Here is a 14,359-nt window from a genome sequence, read left to right as displayed (position 1 = left end):
ACTAGCCACTGGTACATTCAGATAAATAAGAAACATGCAGTGAGCGACACTTTCATAAGGGTAAATGTACCCAATTGAATTGAATTTTCTTTTTCTCTGTCTTTATGACTTTCCTATTTATTTTGGTGTTAAGATGTCCTTTTTGTTAGTAGTGGTGATGAATGATAGTTTTATATTTTCTTGCACTTACCTTGGCAAAAATGAAAGTAAGAAACTCCATGTTAGTCTCCAAAATTATCTTGAAAATTTAACTGTACATGAAAGTCCAATGTCTAGAAAAACCAAAAAGTCTCTTCCAAAATAAGATTCTGCAATGCAAAAAATAAATAAAATAATCAACAACTCTATGAATTCATTTTCCCTATTCAGGTGTTGGACATGAAACTGAACAAGTTGAAAATATTGGTTGGTAGGGCAGGAATTCCCCCATTCTCAGCCCCCTAAAGCATCTCAAATTCCCTCAAGGAATGTAATAAAATTAACTAATACAAGATAGCTTCTGAAGTCAACTGCCTAAAGTTTAATTCTTAGCTCTAACATTTACCAACTGTATTATCTTGGTCAAATTACTTAACCCACTCTGTGCCTTGATTTCCTTATTCACAGAACGGAGATAATAATAGTATCTACATCATAGGGCTGTTGTGAAGATTAAATCAGGTAATCCATGTAAAGATTTCATCATCACTTTTTCATCATCCTAAACTGAAATTCTGTACCTATTAAACAATAACTACCCATTACCCCTTCCCCCCAGCCCCCGGTGAACACTATTCTACTTTTCATCTCTATGAATTTGACTAATCCAGGCACCTTATGTAAGTGAAGTCATACAGTATTTGCCTTTTGTGCCTGGCTTATTTCACTTAGCACAAAGTTTCCAAGGTTTACTCATGTTGTAGCAGGTATCAGAACTTCACTCCTTTTTAAGGTTAATAATACTCACTTCTATGGAAATACCACATTTTGTTCGTCCATTCATTTATCAATAAACATTTAGGTTGTTTCCACCTTTTGGCTATTGTCACATTACATATTCTTAATAAATTACTTGAATTATTTATTAAGTTATAATTTACTACTTTTGGGAGGATCTTATATGCAAGCCACAAACTCAAGCAAGAATTTGCTCTGAGTTTCACATCTCATCACCCCCAAGTAATTGGATTGTGCTGATAAAATTACTGTGATAGCTCTTAGTAATTCGTCTTTGTGCAATATCATTGCAAGTCACTTAAGCTCTCTCAATTTCATCATTTGTAGAATAAGAACAATAGACACCAAAAGCAAAAGCCACAAAAGCAAAAATAAATTCAAGTGGGACTACATCAAACTAAAAAACTTCTGCACAGCAAAGGAAACCATCAACAAAATGAAAAGGCAACCTACTGAATGGGAGAATATATTTGCAAATCATATATCAGATAAGGGGTTAATATCCAAAATATATAATGAACTCATATATCAGAAAACAAATAATCCAATTAAAAACTGGGTAGCTGATATGAACAAGCATTTTTCCAAAGACATATGGATGGTCAGCAGGTACATGAAAAGATGCTCTACATCATTAATTATCAGGCGAATGCAAATCAAAACCACAATGAGATATCACCTCACACATGTCAGAATGGGTATTATCAAAAGGACTCAAGATGTAGAGAAAAGGGAACCCTTCTGCATTGTTCAGGGGAATGTAAATTGGTGCAACTGCTATGGAAAACAGTATTTAGATTCCTAAAAAAATTAAGAATAAAACTATCATATGATACAGAAATTCTACTTCTGGGCATTTACCTAGAGAAAATGGACTAATTCAAAAAGATAAAGGCACCCCATTCATTGCAGCCTTATTTACAATAACCAAGATATGGAAACAACCTGAGTGTCCACTGATGGATGAATGGATAAAGAAATTGTGGTATATATATATATATATATATATATATACACACACACACACACACACACACACACACACACACACACACACACACAATGGAATATTATTCAGCCCTAAGAAAAGAATGGAATTGTACCATTTGCAACAACATGGATGGACTTCTAGTGCATTATGCTAAGTGAAATAGTGAGATGTCAGACAGAAAAAGACAAATACTGTATGATCTTTTTAAAATGTGGAATCTAAAATATGTATATAAAGCTAAGCTTATAGATACAGAGAATAGATTGGTGGTTGCCAGAGGTAGGGGAGTGTGAGGTGAAAGAAATGGGTGAACTGCTTTTTAAATTTTTTTTTGGCCACGCCATGCGTCTTGCAAGATCTCAGTTCCCCGACCAGGGATTGATCCCAGGACACTGCAGTGAAAGCCCCAACCACTGGACCACCAGAGAAGAACAATACAGGTATCTGCTTTATAGGGCTGTTATAATACATGCAAAGCACCTAGAATAGTAAGTACTGTATAAATTTATGCACTGTATGACTGTATAAATGTAGTTTTTGTTATTATCAATTTGTCAGTTCAGTTATTTCAGGTACAATGAAAAATGCTGGCTGCCCACCCAGTGTCCATTTTGCTCCTCCTCCTTCCTAACAGCTCCTTTGTTCAAATACCTACCCCTTGTCCTTGTATCTCAAGAGATTTAGAGATGCTAGCCAAATTTCCAGCTCCACGGAACTTATGTTAGCCAATAAAAATCCTATGGTTTAGGCCAGTTGGTGTGTTTACTTATTCATATCACTTGCAGCTGAAAGCATCCTAATTGACACAGATCAATCTTAACTTCCAAAGAGAATTCTAATACTAGACTGATTTCTGGTATTGAAGTTGGAAAGACAGGTCCATGGAAAGGGGAAAAAAGAAAAAAAAAAAGGATGAAAAAATGCGAAGGATGTGATTCTTAGATTACGTATTCAACAAATATCAAATGTATATCATCACCCAAAGATTACAAAAAAAAAATTTTTTTTAAGAATGGCAAGAGCTAAAGGATGAATGAAGCAGAGTTCTAAAAATGTTAAAATCGTACCAGAATGAGGAATATCACACATTTCTACTTCACTGTGAAAAGTAATAATCAGCTAAATGAAGGAGAGAACATGCAGTTCTCCATCTCTGTAGACAGAAGTGAGATTTATCTGGATGTAATTATTAGCATAAGGGGTACAGAGATAGTATGAAGTTCAAGCGGAAAGTAACTTGACCATTACATAACTTCTTAGGGAGTAAGTATTGGGTTGGCCAAAAAGTTCATTTGGGTTTTTCCATAAGATATTACAAAAAACTGAACAAACTTTTTTGGCCAACCCAATAATATACCACAATCATTGCTATTTAACTTGCCCCTGGCTAACTCATTATTATGAAAAAATGTCTTAAGTTTTCTCATTCTACTCTGTTGTACAATAAACAATTTCTCTGGTCTTTGTTCTGAGTTCCCATCACCTGGCCTCTAAAGCTTTTGGAATTTTCTGAATGATAAGAGTATCTTTGTTATTCATGAGTCCCTTGGATCACATCTGATTTTATGCTAATGACATGGCTCAGGATGGGGCCTGGTTACCAGGAAGACCAACCCTGTGTTTAGCAGGCTGGGGCTTTGAGTCAGCCAGACCTCCAGAAAGGGGAGGAATGCTGGAGATGGAGTTCAATCATATGGCCAATGTTAGTTCCTAAGTAATGAAACCCCAGTAAAAACTCTGTAAGCTAAGGCTCAGTGGAGTTTCCTGGTTGATGAACACACTGACATGCTGAGAGGGTGACATGCCCTGATTCTACGGGTAGAGGGAGTGAAAGCTCCGTGTCCAGGACCTTCCCAGACTTCTATTTTAACACATTATAATTTTCTTACAGCAAGTTAAACACTTGGTGTTTTTTGTTGTTGTTGTTGTTGTTGTTTTTCAGGCTGCACCGTGCAGCATGTGGGATCTTAGTTCCCTGACAAAGGCTAGAACCCCCTGCATTGGGAATACAGTGTCTTAACCACTGGACCACGAGAGAAGACCCAAAATACTTGGCTTTATATTTCGTTATTTGTATATCTTTCTCTCCTGTCTAGACTGTAATGTCCTAAAGGGCACTGATTGAGTCTTCTAGGATCCCCACAGTGTCTAAGATCAGGGCCCAGTGAAACAGGGGGCAGGGCACAACCTTTAAAGGAATGATATAGCCGTCGAGGATAGGACATAAACTGGTTAGAACCAATTAGGCCCAAAATGGTAGAAGATTTGACTTTCAGTAGAACTTGAGCCTCACTGTAATACATTAGCATGCTAAATGACACACCCACCAGCAACAGGACAGTTCTGGGGCTGACCATAAAAGGCCAAAAAGTGGGTGGTGGCCCAATTCCTGGAAATCCCTGTCTCTTCCCCAAAATAGTTGGAATACTCCTCCCACTTGTTAGCCTATGAAACTACCCAGCCCATAAAAACGAACCACCCCATATTTCGGGGCCAGTCTCCTTTCTGAGACAGACCACATTCTGTCCGTGGAATATGTATCTCTCTAAATTAACTTGCTTCCACTTCACTGTGGCTTGCTCTTGAATTCTTCCCTGTGTGAAGCCAAGGACCCTCACTTGGCGGCCCATCCCAGGGACTCACCTGAGACCTGGGACATGACCATCCTCTTGCACTGCATTTTTCCTGCAACACCAGGGTTTAGAACCCTGAAGGACTAGGGAAGAACCAAACAACAGTCTCAACATGCAGATGCTAATGTTCTTCTTCAGAGCATGGCTGAGATTCTTGCTTTTTGGAGCATTCTTGGTGTTTGCTAGTTTCTAAGCATGGTTCTTCAGCCTACTGAAAATACTGATATCTTTCCAATAAATTCCCCTTTGCTTAAGTTGGCTGAAATTGGTTTATAATGCTTACAGCTGAACTCTGATAGGAGAAAGCAAAGGCAGCCTGCTGCTTCTGCAGGTTTCAGCAACCTCTCCTGGTATCTAGCCATCTGAATCCTTTCCAGTTCACATCACAGAAATGCTCTGAATTATTCAAGCCTTGGGGTCCTTGAGACCCCAAGCACTAAATTCCACATTTACACCAATTGTTCATGGAACAATCTTTGAAGGAAAAATACATGGAATCCTCTTATGGATTTAACATTTAACTTTTAATATGCTATTGAGTTGCAACAAACATGTGGAAATACCGGGTAAGACAGCCATAGGTGAAACAAAGCCAAGTGAGATCCAACAATTATGGTTGGTGTCAAGTTGGATGAGTCTTCTCTATGTTGAAATGAGACAAATACTTAATAGGACTGTATTAAGGCATATATGAGAAAAAGGAGAAAAGCAATTACTTTTGCTTTATTTGGCACTGGCCAGGCTTCAGTTGGATCAAACTATATTCAATTTTACATGCCATGCTATATACAGAAAAAAAAACTTGGAGAGTGTTCAGAGAACAGCAACTGATTAAAGGTTTGTTAAATTAGACCTATGAAAAATTGTCAGAAGAACTGGGCATGTTCAGTCAAATGCAAGACATTTGGGCAGGATGAACAATTAAGTACAAGTATGTGAAGAGATGGTTCCCAAGTTTGAGGTTTAGGTTAAACAGAAAGTTAAAAATCATGGGATTAAGAACATAAAAGTCCATGGAAGTATGGATTAAATATTGTGAAAACCTTAAACTAAAAAGCTTTTAAGAAATTGATGAATGGAGGTATCTGTAAGTTAGAATTCTGCATATACTATTATTAAAATAAATTTAATTTTATACTTAAATAGAAATAACCTAGAAAATAGAAAAATATTTTGATGGATTGCATTTAAAAAGTAAAAAATATCAGATCAAGTATGAAGAATGTTTTTAAGAAAAAATGGTCTATCTGGGGGCCTTCTTTGGGACCGAGGTTTGCGAGAACAGAGAGGAGCTCTGAGATTAAGTCTCTCAGTTCCTGAATGAGGGTAATTCCTTTGTGTTGGTGCGGGGCGGGCAGTGTCATGAGCAGCTTGTCTGGTTTCTTGAGGTTCAACCCTCATTAAAGACTCCCCAGAAATCCCCACCATGAGATACATGATACTCTCCAGAATGGTCCCTGTTAATTATCCTTTCTCTTTGTCCAACAGAAACAGTTCCTTCTCTGAAGTAACTTCTGCTATTTTTAAAAATATTTATTTATTTATTATTTATTTTATTTATTTTTGGCTGTGTTGGGTCTTCGTTGCAACATGTGGGCTTCTCTCTAGTTGTGGTGCGTGGGCTCCAGAGCTCGAGGGCTCAGTAGTTGCAGCGTGTGGACTTAGTTGCCCTGCAGCATGTGGGATCTTAGTTCCCTGACCAGGGATTGAACCTGCATCCCCATTGGAAGGCGGATTCTTAACCACTGGACCACCAGGGAAGTCCCCACTTCTGCTATTTGGAGGTCTTGTTGGGCAAAGCATGTAGACAAATATTTCTTCTCCAGTTTACACTCTTTATTTCTTAAATGCAGAGGGAGAGAGATGAAACCAGGAAGTTTGTACCACTTTTACTTTAAAGTTGTTTTATTAGCCTCATAATTTGTTTTTAACTTAGATGTAGATGTTCTAACAGAAATCTCACTTATGTGTCCTAGTTCTCTCTTTAGGTTTGGCACCTGAATCCTGCATCTAGTTGTCTGTTTGTTACTATTCTGACACCAATGAAAATGTGTGGGTTTTCTCCCCACACCGACCAATTCTTAGTCACCAGCTGGGTGTCCTATAATTCAACTCAGTTCTGACACTATTTACCTGGAGATAGCATCAGATCCCACAGGTTAAGGTTCAGTCCCACCAGGCTGCCCCCTACTTCAGACACTAATCACAGGTCCAGGTGGTTACCTGTGCTTCTAACCGACTGGCTATAAAGAGCAGGTTCCCACAACGCCCTCCCGCAGTTTGATTAATTTGCTAGAGTGGCTCACAGAACTCAGAGAATAATTTTATTCCTAGGTCACTGGTTTACCATGAAGGGATTTAACTTCTCCAAGGAGCCCTAATTCTTTCCTTCCCTATGCCAGTTCCACAGCACCTGCCTACAACACACCTCACAAAAGTTAATTATCAATTCAGTTAATGCCAAGTTCTCACGATTTTCTTAGACCATAAATGGGCCTAGATCCAAGTTGTGAAAGTAGGTAGCACCTCAGGTCTGCAGTATCTTTGAGGATACCAGACCAGCAGCTCTGGTGATAGGAGAATAATATGCTCTACAGTTTCACAGGGCAAAGTCCTGATAGGACAGTCTGACGAAGCTGTTAACAAGATCAAAAAGGTCCCAGACAGCACTGGGGTCTGTTGGGCCTGTGGAAGACCAATAATGATTAGTGATAATGCAAACATGGTATTTGTAATATATTTAACAACTGGTGAAACCGAAATGAAGAGTGTTAATACGGATGCTCATTGTACTAATCTCTCAGTTTTTTATTTAATTAATTATTTTATATAATCTTATTTTTTTTGGCTGCACCGCAAAGCTCATGGGATCTTAGTTCCCAGACCAGGGATCGAACCCAGGCCCTTGGCAGTGAGAGCACGGAGTCCTAACCACTGGACCGCCAGGGAATTCCTTCCCAGTTTAAAAAAAAAAAAGTTGGGGTACTGAGTCTTAATTTCTTATTTGGGCCCCTTTTTCCTAATCTGGCTTCATTATACTGTTTTGATGTCTTCTTGACAGTAATTTTCTTGTTGCCATTATGTTATTACTATGTATGCTTGCTGGATAAATTAGATAAATCTTCAAGAACTAGACAAATGTTTTAATGATTGAAAACCAAAATAAATACATCTTACTACAATTCAGGCAAGCAAGGTCTTTTTTTAAGTTATCACATAGTTAAATCTTATTTTTTAGATTTTAAATATGAACATGCAATGCATTCACATGGCTTAATATTCAATAGATACAAGAGGACATACAATAGAAGTTTCCCTCTCATGCCTGTCCAGGCCACTCAGTTCCCGTTTCCAGAGACAACTAATGCTATCATCTTCTGTGGATCCATCTTCCCAGGGACAAAGAAACGTGTTTTAAATTTAATAAAAAGACATAGAAAAAGCCAAAAGGTAATACAGGGGACTGTTTTCGGTGTTATGCTGTAAGCATTCTAAATTTCAGCAAATCTATAGAAATATACCTGTTATATTTTTCACTAGCAAAATATGGTCAGGACATTCCTGTTCACAAAAGATGCTGTACAACACTGGACATCTGGTTTTTATGTGACTACTCCTAAACAACCGCCTACAATCAGTTCACTGGCTCCACTGCTGGTGTGCAGCCTGCAGCTAACATGTTCCACGGGCACAGAGCACACAGCAGTCAGATAGGCACTTACGGTTCAGGCCAATATCACATAATAGCAGCCTTTAAAAATGTACAGAAAAAAAATCATCTCATTTATATGGCATGGCAAAGAACTGAGTCTCAACCACGTGCATGTTCAAAGATTCAAAGCTTTGAGAGAAAAATACACGCCAAATAATAACCCTGTCTGGTGGCACCCCTCTAGCCTAATTCCATAGCAAACTGGGGTGGAATTTATCCAGATAAAAATATACATCAGACTATAAATTAAAAAAAGAAAAAAAAAGACTGATGTAATATAGTTTTACTTTTAATAGCAGTATTTACAATAAATTAGAAATTATGTCCTTAGTAAATATTTAAACTCATGTTAAAAATTTTGAACGTCAACTTAAAACTGCGTAAGGAGGTGCATAGTTTTTCAAATTCTTGGAGAGACACAAAACAAATTTTTGAGGATCACTGTTCTAACCTATAAATATTGGACTCCCAACCATTTCTGCCTCTGTGGGGGACTCTGAGTGAGCGCTCCATTCTGGGCTTTAAAGGGGAAGAATGATTGATGGAGAGGGTGAGACTGGGGAAGGCGGGCATAATCAGACCAGCAACGAGTATCCGGTAAGGTCTCTGCTCAGTGTGGCCTCGTGATTATCCTCTCCTGGTGGCTGGGCCTGGTGCTGCCCTTTCCTTTGTTACAAAACTCACCACAAGGTCAACAAAGGATGAGGGAGTCATGAGGCTCAGGGGCCTTCAACTCACAACTGAATTATCCCAAGTGACCAGCGCTGCTCAGTTCTGCGTTATGACTGAGAAAGTCAGAGCTTTCTCCTTGTTCTTTCTCCCCCTTTCCCTTCTCCGTTGCCTTTAAATCTATTAGAGTGTACTTGGCACTGCTGTGCTCTGCTGACTTCACTCACACTTAAAATGAGTGCTGACTACCAAGTACAGAAATGGTGAAATCGGTCTGCCAGAGCTGAGGAACCTGGTGGAAAGGATATTTTCCACCCTTGGTGAGATGCGTGTACATTTTCTCCTCAGGTGGATATGGGGGGATCAAAGATGCTAAGCTTCTCTGTCATCTCACTCTCTTACTTTGAGAAACAATACCAGACAACGCCAGCGCAACACGATTCATTTCTGTGCACAGTGTCTAATTTTATTTTTTCGAGGGGCTTCTCACATCTTGCTGACTTTATTTTAATAACCACCATTTGCGTTCCATGTTCCACGTTAGCGTCTGAGCCAGTCTCTAGGCAGTTGGCCATTTCTCTGCAGCCAGGACTCTAGATACAGCAGATTGTCTGAGGTTTCTCAAGTTTGCTCTGCAGGTGATGTTTGCTTGGGTCTTATCTCAGAGTGGTGTCGTTCTACAGGGGCCGCTGGGCCTGGCCTGGCTGCTTTTGGCTCAGTCTATGGGATTGGCTGAAGTTTTTTGGCCCCTCTCGCTCTCTTCTGCCTTCTTGAAGTAGTTAAAACTTTAGAAGAGTATTTTTTTCTTGAACACACGTGAAGTGGTCTTTTTACCTTCTTATATATCTTCACCACCTGTTAAGGCAACAAGGTGAGCCCAGAGGTCACTGGTTGGGAGAAGAGAAGGGGGCTGGGTGGAAAGGGGGTAGCTAAGGAGGAGGTTTGTGCCAGGCAGGGGCAGGATTATCTGGGGTGGGTTGGGGGATAGAGGGCATCAAAGGGAAAGAAGAAGAGGAGCTTGGCTAGGGTCATCTGACCTTGCCTCCTGATCCAGGCTGAGAGGGGGTCTTCCTCTTCTTCCCCCGCTTGATGCTTGTAGTTTGTGGCTTCCATGATTTCTTGGACAGTTTTGCCATGTTGAAGCCACTCAGTTGTCTACCTGTCTGCCAGGCCTGCCCTCTGTATATATACCTCTCCCCAGGACAATGATGAGTCACACCTGTTCTGCTTTGTTTGGTCATCAGGGCACTCCCGACAGCCAATGGTGGCTATGGGGGGCTGACACATCACAAAGAACCACTCCTGAGGGCTGGGGGTGCTGGGGAGGCCCAGATGCCCTGGCTAGAAAAAGTACCCACTAAAGAGCCTTCCCACACTGACCTGCTCCCCTCCTCATCTCCCCATGTTCAGTTCTGGTTGTACACAAGGCAGAGAGGGTGTTTCCCCTAAGTCATTCCCCATGGTTCATTCTACTGTCTCCCACTCTTCACTGTCACCTAGTATTTCGGATATCTTACCTAAAATCAACAAGATACAGGTATGGCAGCCTGATCTGAAAAACCTAGGAATTAGGGAATTAGAGGAAAGTGTTTGAGGCATGGTGTCCTTCATTGTCCGTTTAGACAAGAAGGCTTTGAAATATAACTCAGCACAAGGTGGGAGTGTGTGCATGTGTGTGTGCATGTGTGTGTACTAGGGTTACTCACTCCCAAGAAATAAGACTAAAGTTATGAAATAAGATTAAATTTAGGTATCTGTCTATGTATCTATGTATCTATTTATGTTTATAGATACTGTATGTAGATACCTTAGGAGATCAGATGGAATCTTTGGAATGAAATTAATCTTCAAAGAAGCAAGGAGTTTTCACTTCAAATTCTGGGATGGCAGATAAGCAGAGATCAGAAGTAGAAGCTCCCCTCCAGACCAGAGCTCACCTTTCTCCCCATCTGCACCTGTCCCCTCTACAAACAGCCCTAATGACAAATCTCTAGACAGAAGGTAGATTAGTGATTGACTAGGGCTGGCAGGAGAGTAGAGGAAATAGGGGGTGACTGCTAATGGTATGTGGCTTCTCTGGGCTGATGAAAATGTTCTGCAGTTAGACTGTGGTGATGGTTGCACAACATTGTGAATATGCTAAAAATCACTGAATTGTTTAAAAAATCACTGGAGTATGATTTAGTTATATTAAAATATGATTTTAACTACAACTCTGGTTCAAGTTGGCTGACTGACAATGCATATGTATCTCTTCTTCCCCAAGAGGCCCCAATACAATGATAATGAAGCATCTGTAAAACCACAAAATGAAGAGAATGGTAGAGGCTATACCTGGCTGAGAGATTACACTTCTGGAAGAAGGAAATCTGGTGGAGGAATAGCTAATGAAGAGGGCAGGGAACAGCGCAGTAGAGAAATGCAGAGAGTGTGGCCGAGGGGACAGTCACTCCTTTCTGCAGAACCTGGCAGTATCTCAGGAATGGGAAGCACCAGGTCATACCAAGAGCAAGGTAGTGAGAGGATGAGGACCCTAGAACTCAAAAGGAGGATCTTGACACTATTCTACCAGTTATGTAGATGGCTTAGGAAAGGGGGAGAGGGAAGGGAATAGGGCAGTGATCTGGCTTTTAATTATTTCAGTTATTATTATTATTATTCCAGCAGAGGCCTGCCCACCTGGAGCTGGGATTCCTTTAAGATCCAGGAGAATAAGTTGGCAGTTATACAGGAGCAGACTGAGTTGCCTCATTAAAAAGGCTGTAGAGACTGGCAAATCTTAAGACAAAACTTGCCTTCACATGGGGAACTTTGTCTACTGCATCAACTAAATTTAACTTTTGCTACAGCTTCACTTTCTCTTACAGATTAAAAGATTGAAAGTGGTCCAGGCAGCCATTCCAAATTAAATTAAATTAAATCTTAAAATTCCAAGACTAGAGGTCAGCCTTACTTGCTAAGGTTTTAGAGAGTAAAACCACATACAATGGGTGGGAATAAGAGGGGAAGAATGTTTGGCTCAATGAAAGAAATAACTTCCTAACAACTAGGGCAATTCAAAAGTAGAACAGACTACTCTGAGAGGTAGCAAATCCCCATTCACTGAGAACCTATGTGCTGATCAGTGTTATAAAACAATCATTAGCTTTGCAGCTCCACTCAAGGTTATTTTTAGTATATGTTGGGAAAAAGAGAGTTTTGTCTTAATGTCCCTCTGAGTTCTCCATCAAGCAATCACTCCTTAACTTCCCAAAGACTTCTCTGCTAGTACCAAGACTCAACTCTGCTGGTCACTCCCTAGAACTATGGGTAGAGGCCCCACAAAACAAGCTATCCCCTTACAATAGTGCCAGAGGAGGTGTGAGAGGGGCAAGCCTTCTATAAAAATCACCATTAGTTTAAGTTGCATGGGTTTATTGAGCATAACAACATTTAAAAAATGATTTTCCCTTGCTTTTGCTTCTGTATGTGTGGTAAAATCTCTTCAAAAGGGATACTCACTGGGCATAAGTTGCTATACAGTAGTAGATAACCAGAACGTTTCTCTGCCTTTTTTCCTCCATGGCATTGACTTTTTTACAAAACCAAGTCTGTAATCTTGCAGAATAACCCACATTTCTGATTTTCCTTGTGACTTCATTTAGGATGGTCACTCCCTCAATAATACAAAGACCCAGGAGAAACTTTGAAATTATTTTCTTCAAGGGCTCGATTAAATTCTTTGCCAAAGGTTAATTTCTTTTGGGGCTTGGTCTGAGGGTTGAGGGGCAGTGGTAGTTCTAGGGGTACAAAGATAAATCAGATACATTCACTTTGCTAAGATGCTGAAGAGGTGAAATGCGCAGGAAGTTAAACCCATTGATCTTGGCTCTAACATACAGTCATTTAGTGATTTCTTTGATCTACTTGTCTCCACCTCTACTGCACTCACGAACCTGGGTTTCCCTTCTTCCATTTTTGCTCCCCACCAAACAATACCTCACACAGTTGTGAGTGATCTTTATAAAATGTAAATTAGATCCCCCAGTTTTTTTTAACAGGGCTTGTTGTCTTCTAGATCTTGCCTACTTTTCCAACTTCAGCTTGTACTCACTACATCCTAGGTATACAGATATTCCTTCAGTCATACACAAATATTTCTGTAGTGTCTACTATTTAAAATATTGTTCTAGACAAAAGAGAAAAATCTTTTCCTCGTGGAACTTAACTTTCTTCTTGTTCCTTGAACAAGCCCACTTTCCTCCTCCCTCAGGGTCTTTGCACAGGCTATTCTCTACCTAGAATGCTTTTCTTTACACTTCCCGTTCCTTTTCTGACTATTCTATTTAAAGTAGCTTATGCTGGGGCTTCCCTGGAGGTCCAGTGATTAGGACTCGGTGCTGTCACTGTGGTGGCCCCGGGTTCAATCCCAGCTTGGGGAACTAAGATCCTGGCAAGCCACGTGGCGCGGCCCAAAAAAAGAAAAAAAGTAGTTTAAAGTAGTTTCTTCTACTCCTGCTGTGGAACTCCATTTATTTCCTTCATAACTCATACCAGGGAGAGTGTGTGTGTGTGTGTGTGTGTGTGTGTGTGTGTGTGTGTGTGTGTGTGTGTGTGTGTGTGTGTGTATACATATATATAAAGAGTTTTTTGTGTAATACATCTATTCTCTAAGGCCGGGATCATGTTCATTTACTCTGCCACTTTATACTTAAAGCTTAGCATAATGACTGTTAGCACATGGTAAGGGCTCAATAAACATTTGCTAAAAGAATAAAGGCTCTGATTATATTTTTATTGAAAAGAATCACTGATGACCAATTATCTAAAAAGCCTGTTATTTATATCCTTTTATATGTACACTTTAGAAAAAGGTAGGTAAGTCTCTAAATTGTGATTTATGGGCTGTCAGATTGGCCACCTGACCTATCTTGATCTTAAAAAAGTTACTCATCTAATAAATACCATGAATGTGAAAACTCTAATTCTGAGTCTCCACTGCTATCTCCTCTCCATATGGTGGTACTTTTTATAATAATCTAAGCATATAAAAAGTATACATAGTTCAAAATATTTATCAGCTTACAGCAATATGATTATAAGTCATGGGTGAGGGAAAAAATAACCATGTACTAAACTGGACAAACAGGTTTTTGAGTTTATTAGAGTCCAAAGGTACAAAGCTGTAGTTAAACGAATAGAGCAAAACCAAAAATTGTTAAAAGAATGGGGTAAAAGCAGAGAAAGGGAGGTCCCTTAATGAGAACAGTGGACATTATATTCTTGACCAAGTAGATATAGGTCACAGTGCTGTGCTGGTCACAAAGGGGACCAAATTAGAGACGATGGATGGATTCTTATAAATCCAACCCCGCTATGGGAAAGCAACTCCAAGCATAGGCCCTACGATCACAGGTCAGTAGCATATTTGCTATTCCT

The 14,359-nt window shown here is 39.8% G+C and overlaps 1 long non-coding RNA gene across 3 annotated transcripts in view; it reads right to left on the bottom strand.

The window, feature by feature from the left end:
• The window catches only part of LOC118900715, an 81,142-nt gene that overhangs the window by 53,365 nt on the left and 13,418 nt on the right, over positions 1 to 14,359 (bottom strand). For all 3 annotated transcript variants that reach the window (XR_005021213.1, XR_005021211.1, XR_005021212.1), the window contains one exon: positions 191 to 308. This is a non-coding gene — a long non-coding RNA (uncharacterized LOC118900715). The remainder of the gene's footprint in view (positions 1 to 190; positions 309 to 14,359) is intronic.

Source organism: Balaenoptera musculus, chromosome 9, assembly GCF_009873245.2.
Source record: "Balaenoptera musculus isolate JJ_BM4_2016_0621 chromosome 9, mBalMus1.pri.v3, whole genome shotgun sequence".
NCBI lineage: Eukaryota > Metazoa > Chordata > Mammalia > Artiodactyla > Balaenopteridae > Balaenoptera > Balaenoptera musculus.
The sequence above is the reverse complement of the archived record's forward strand: the minus strand, read 5'-3'. Positions and strand labels throughout refer to the sequence as shown.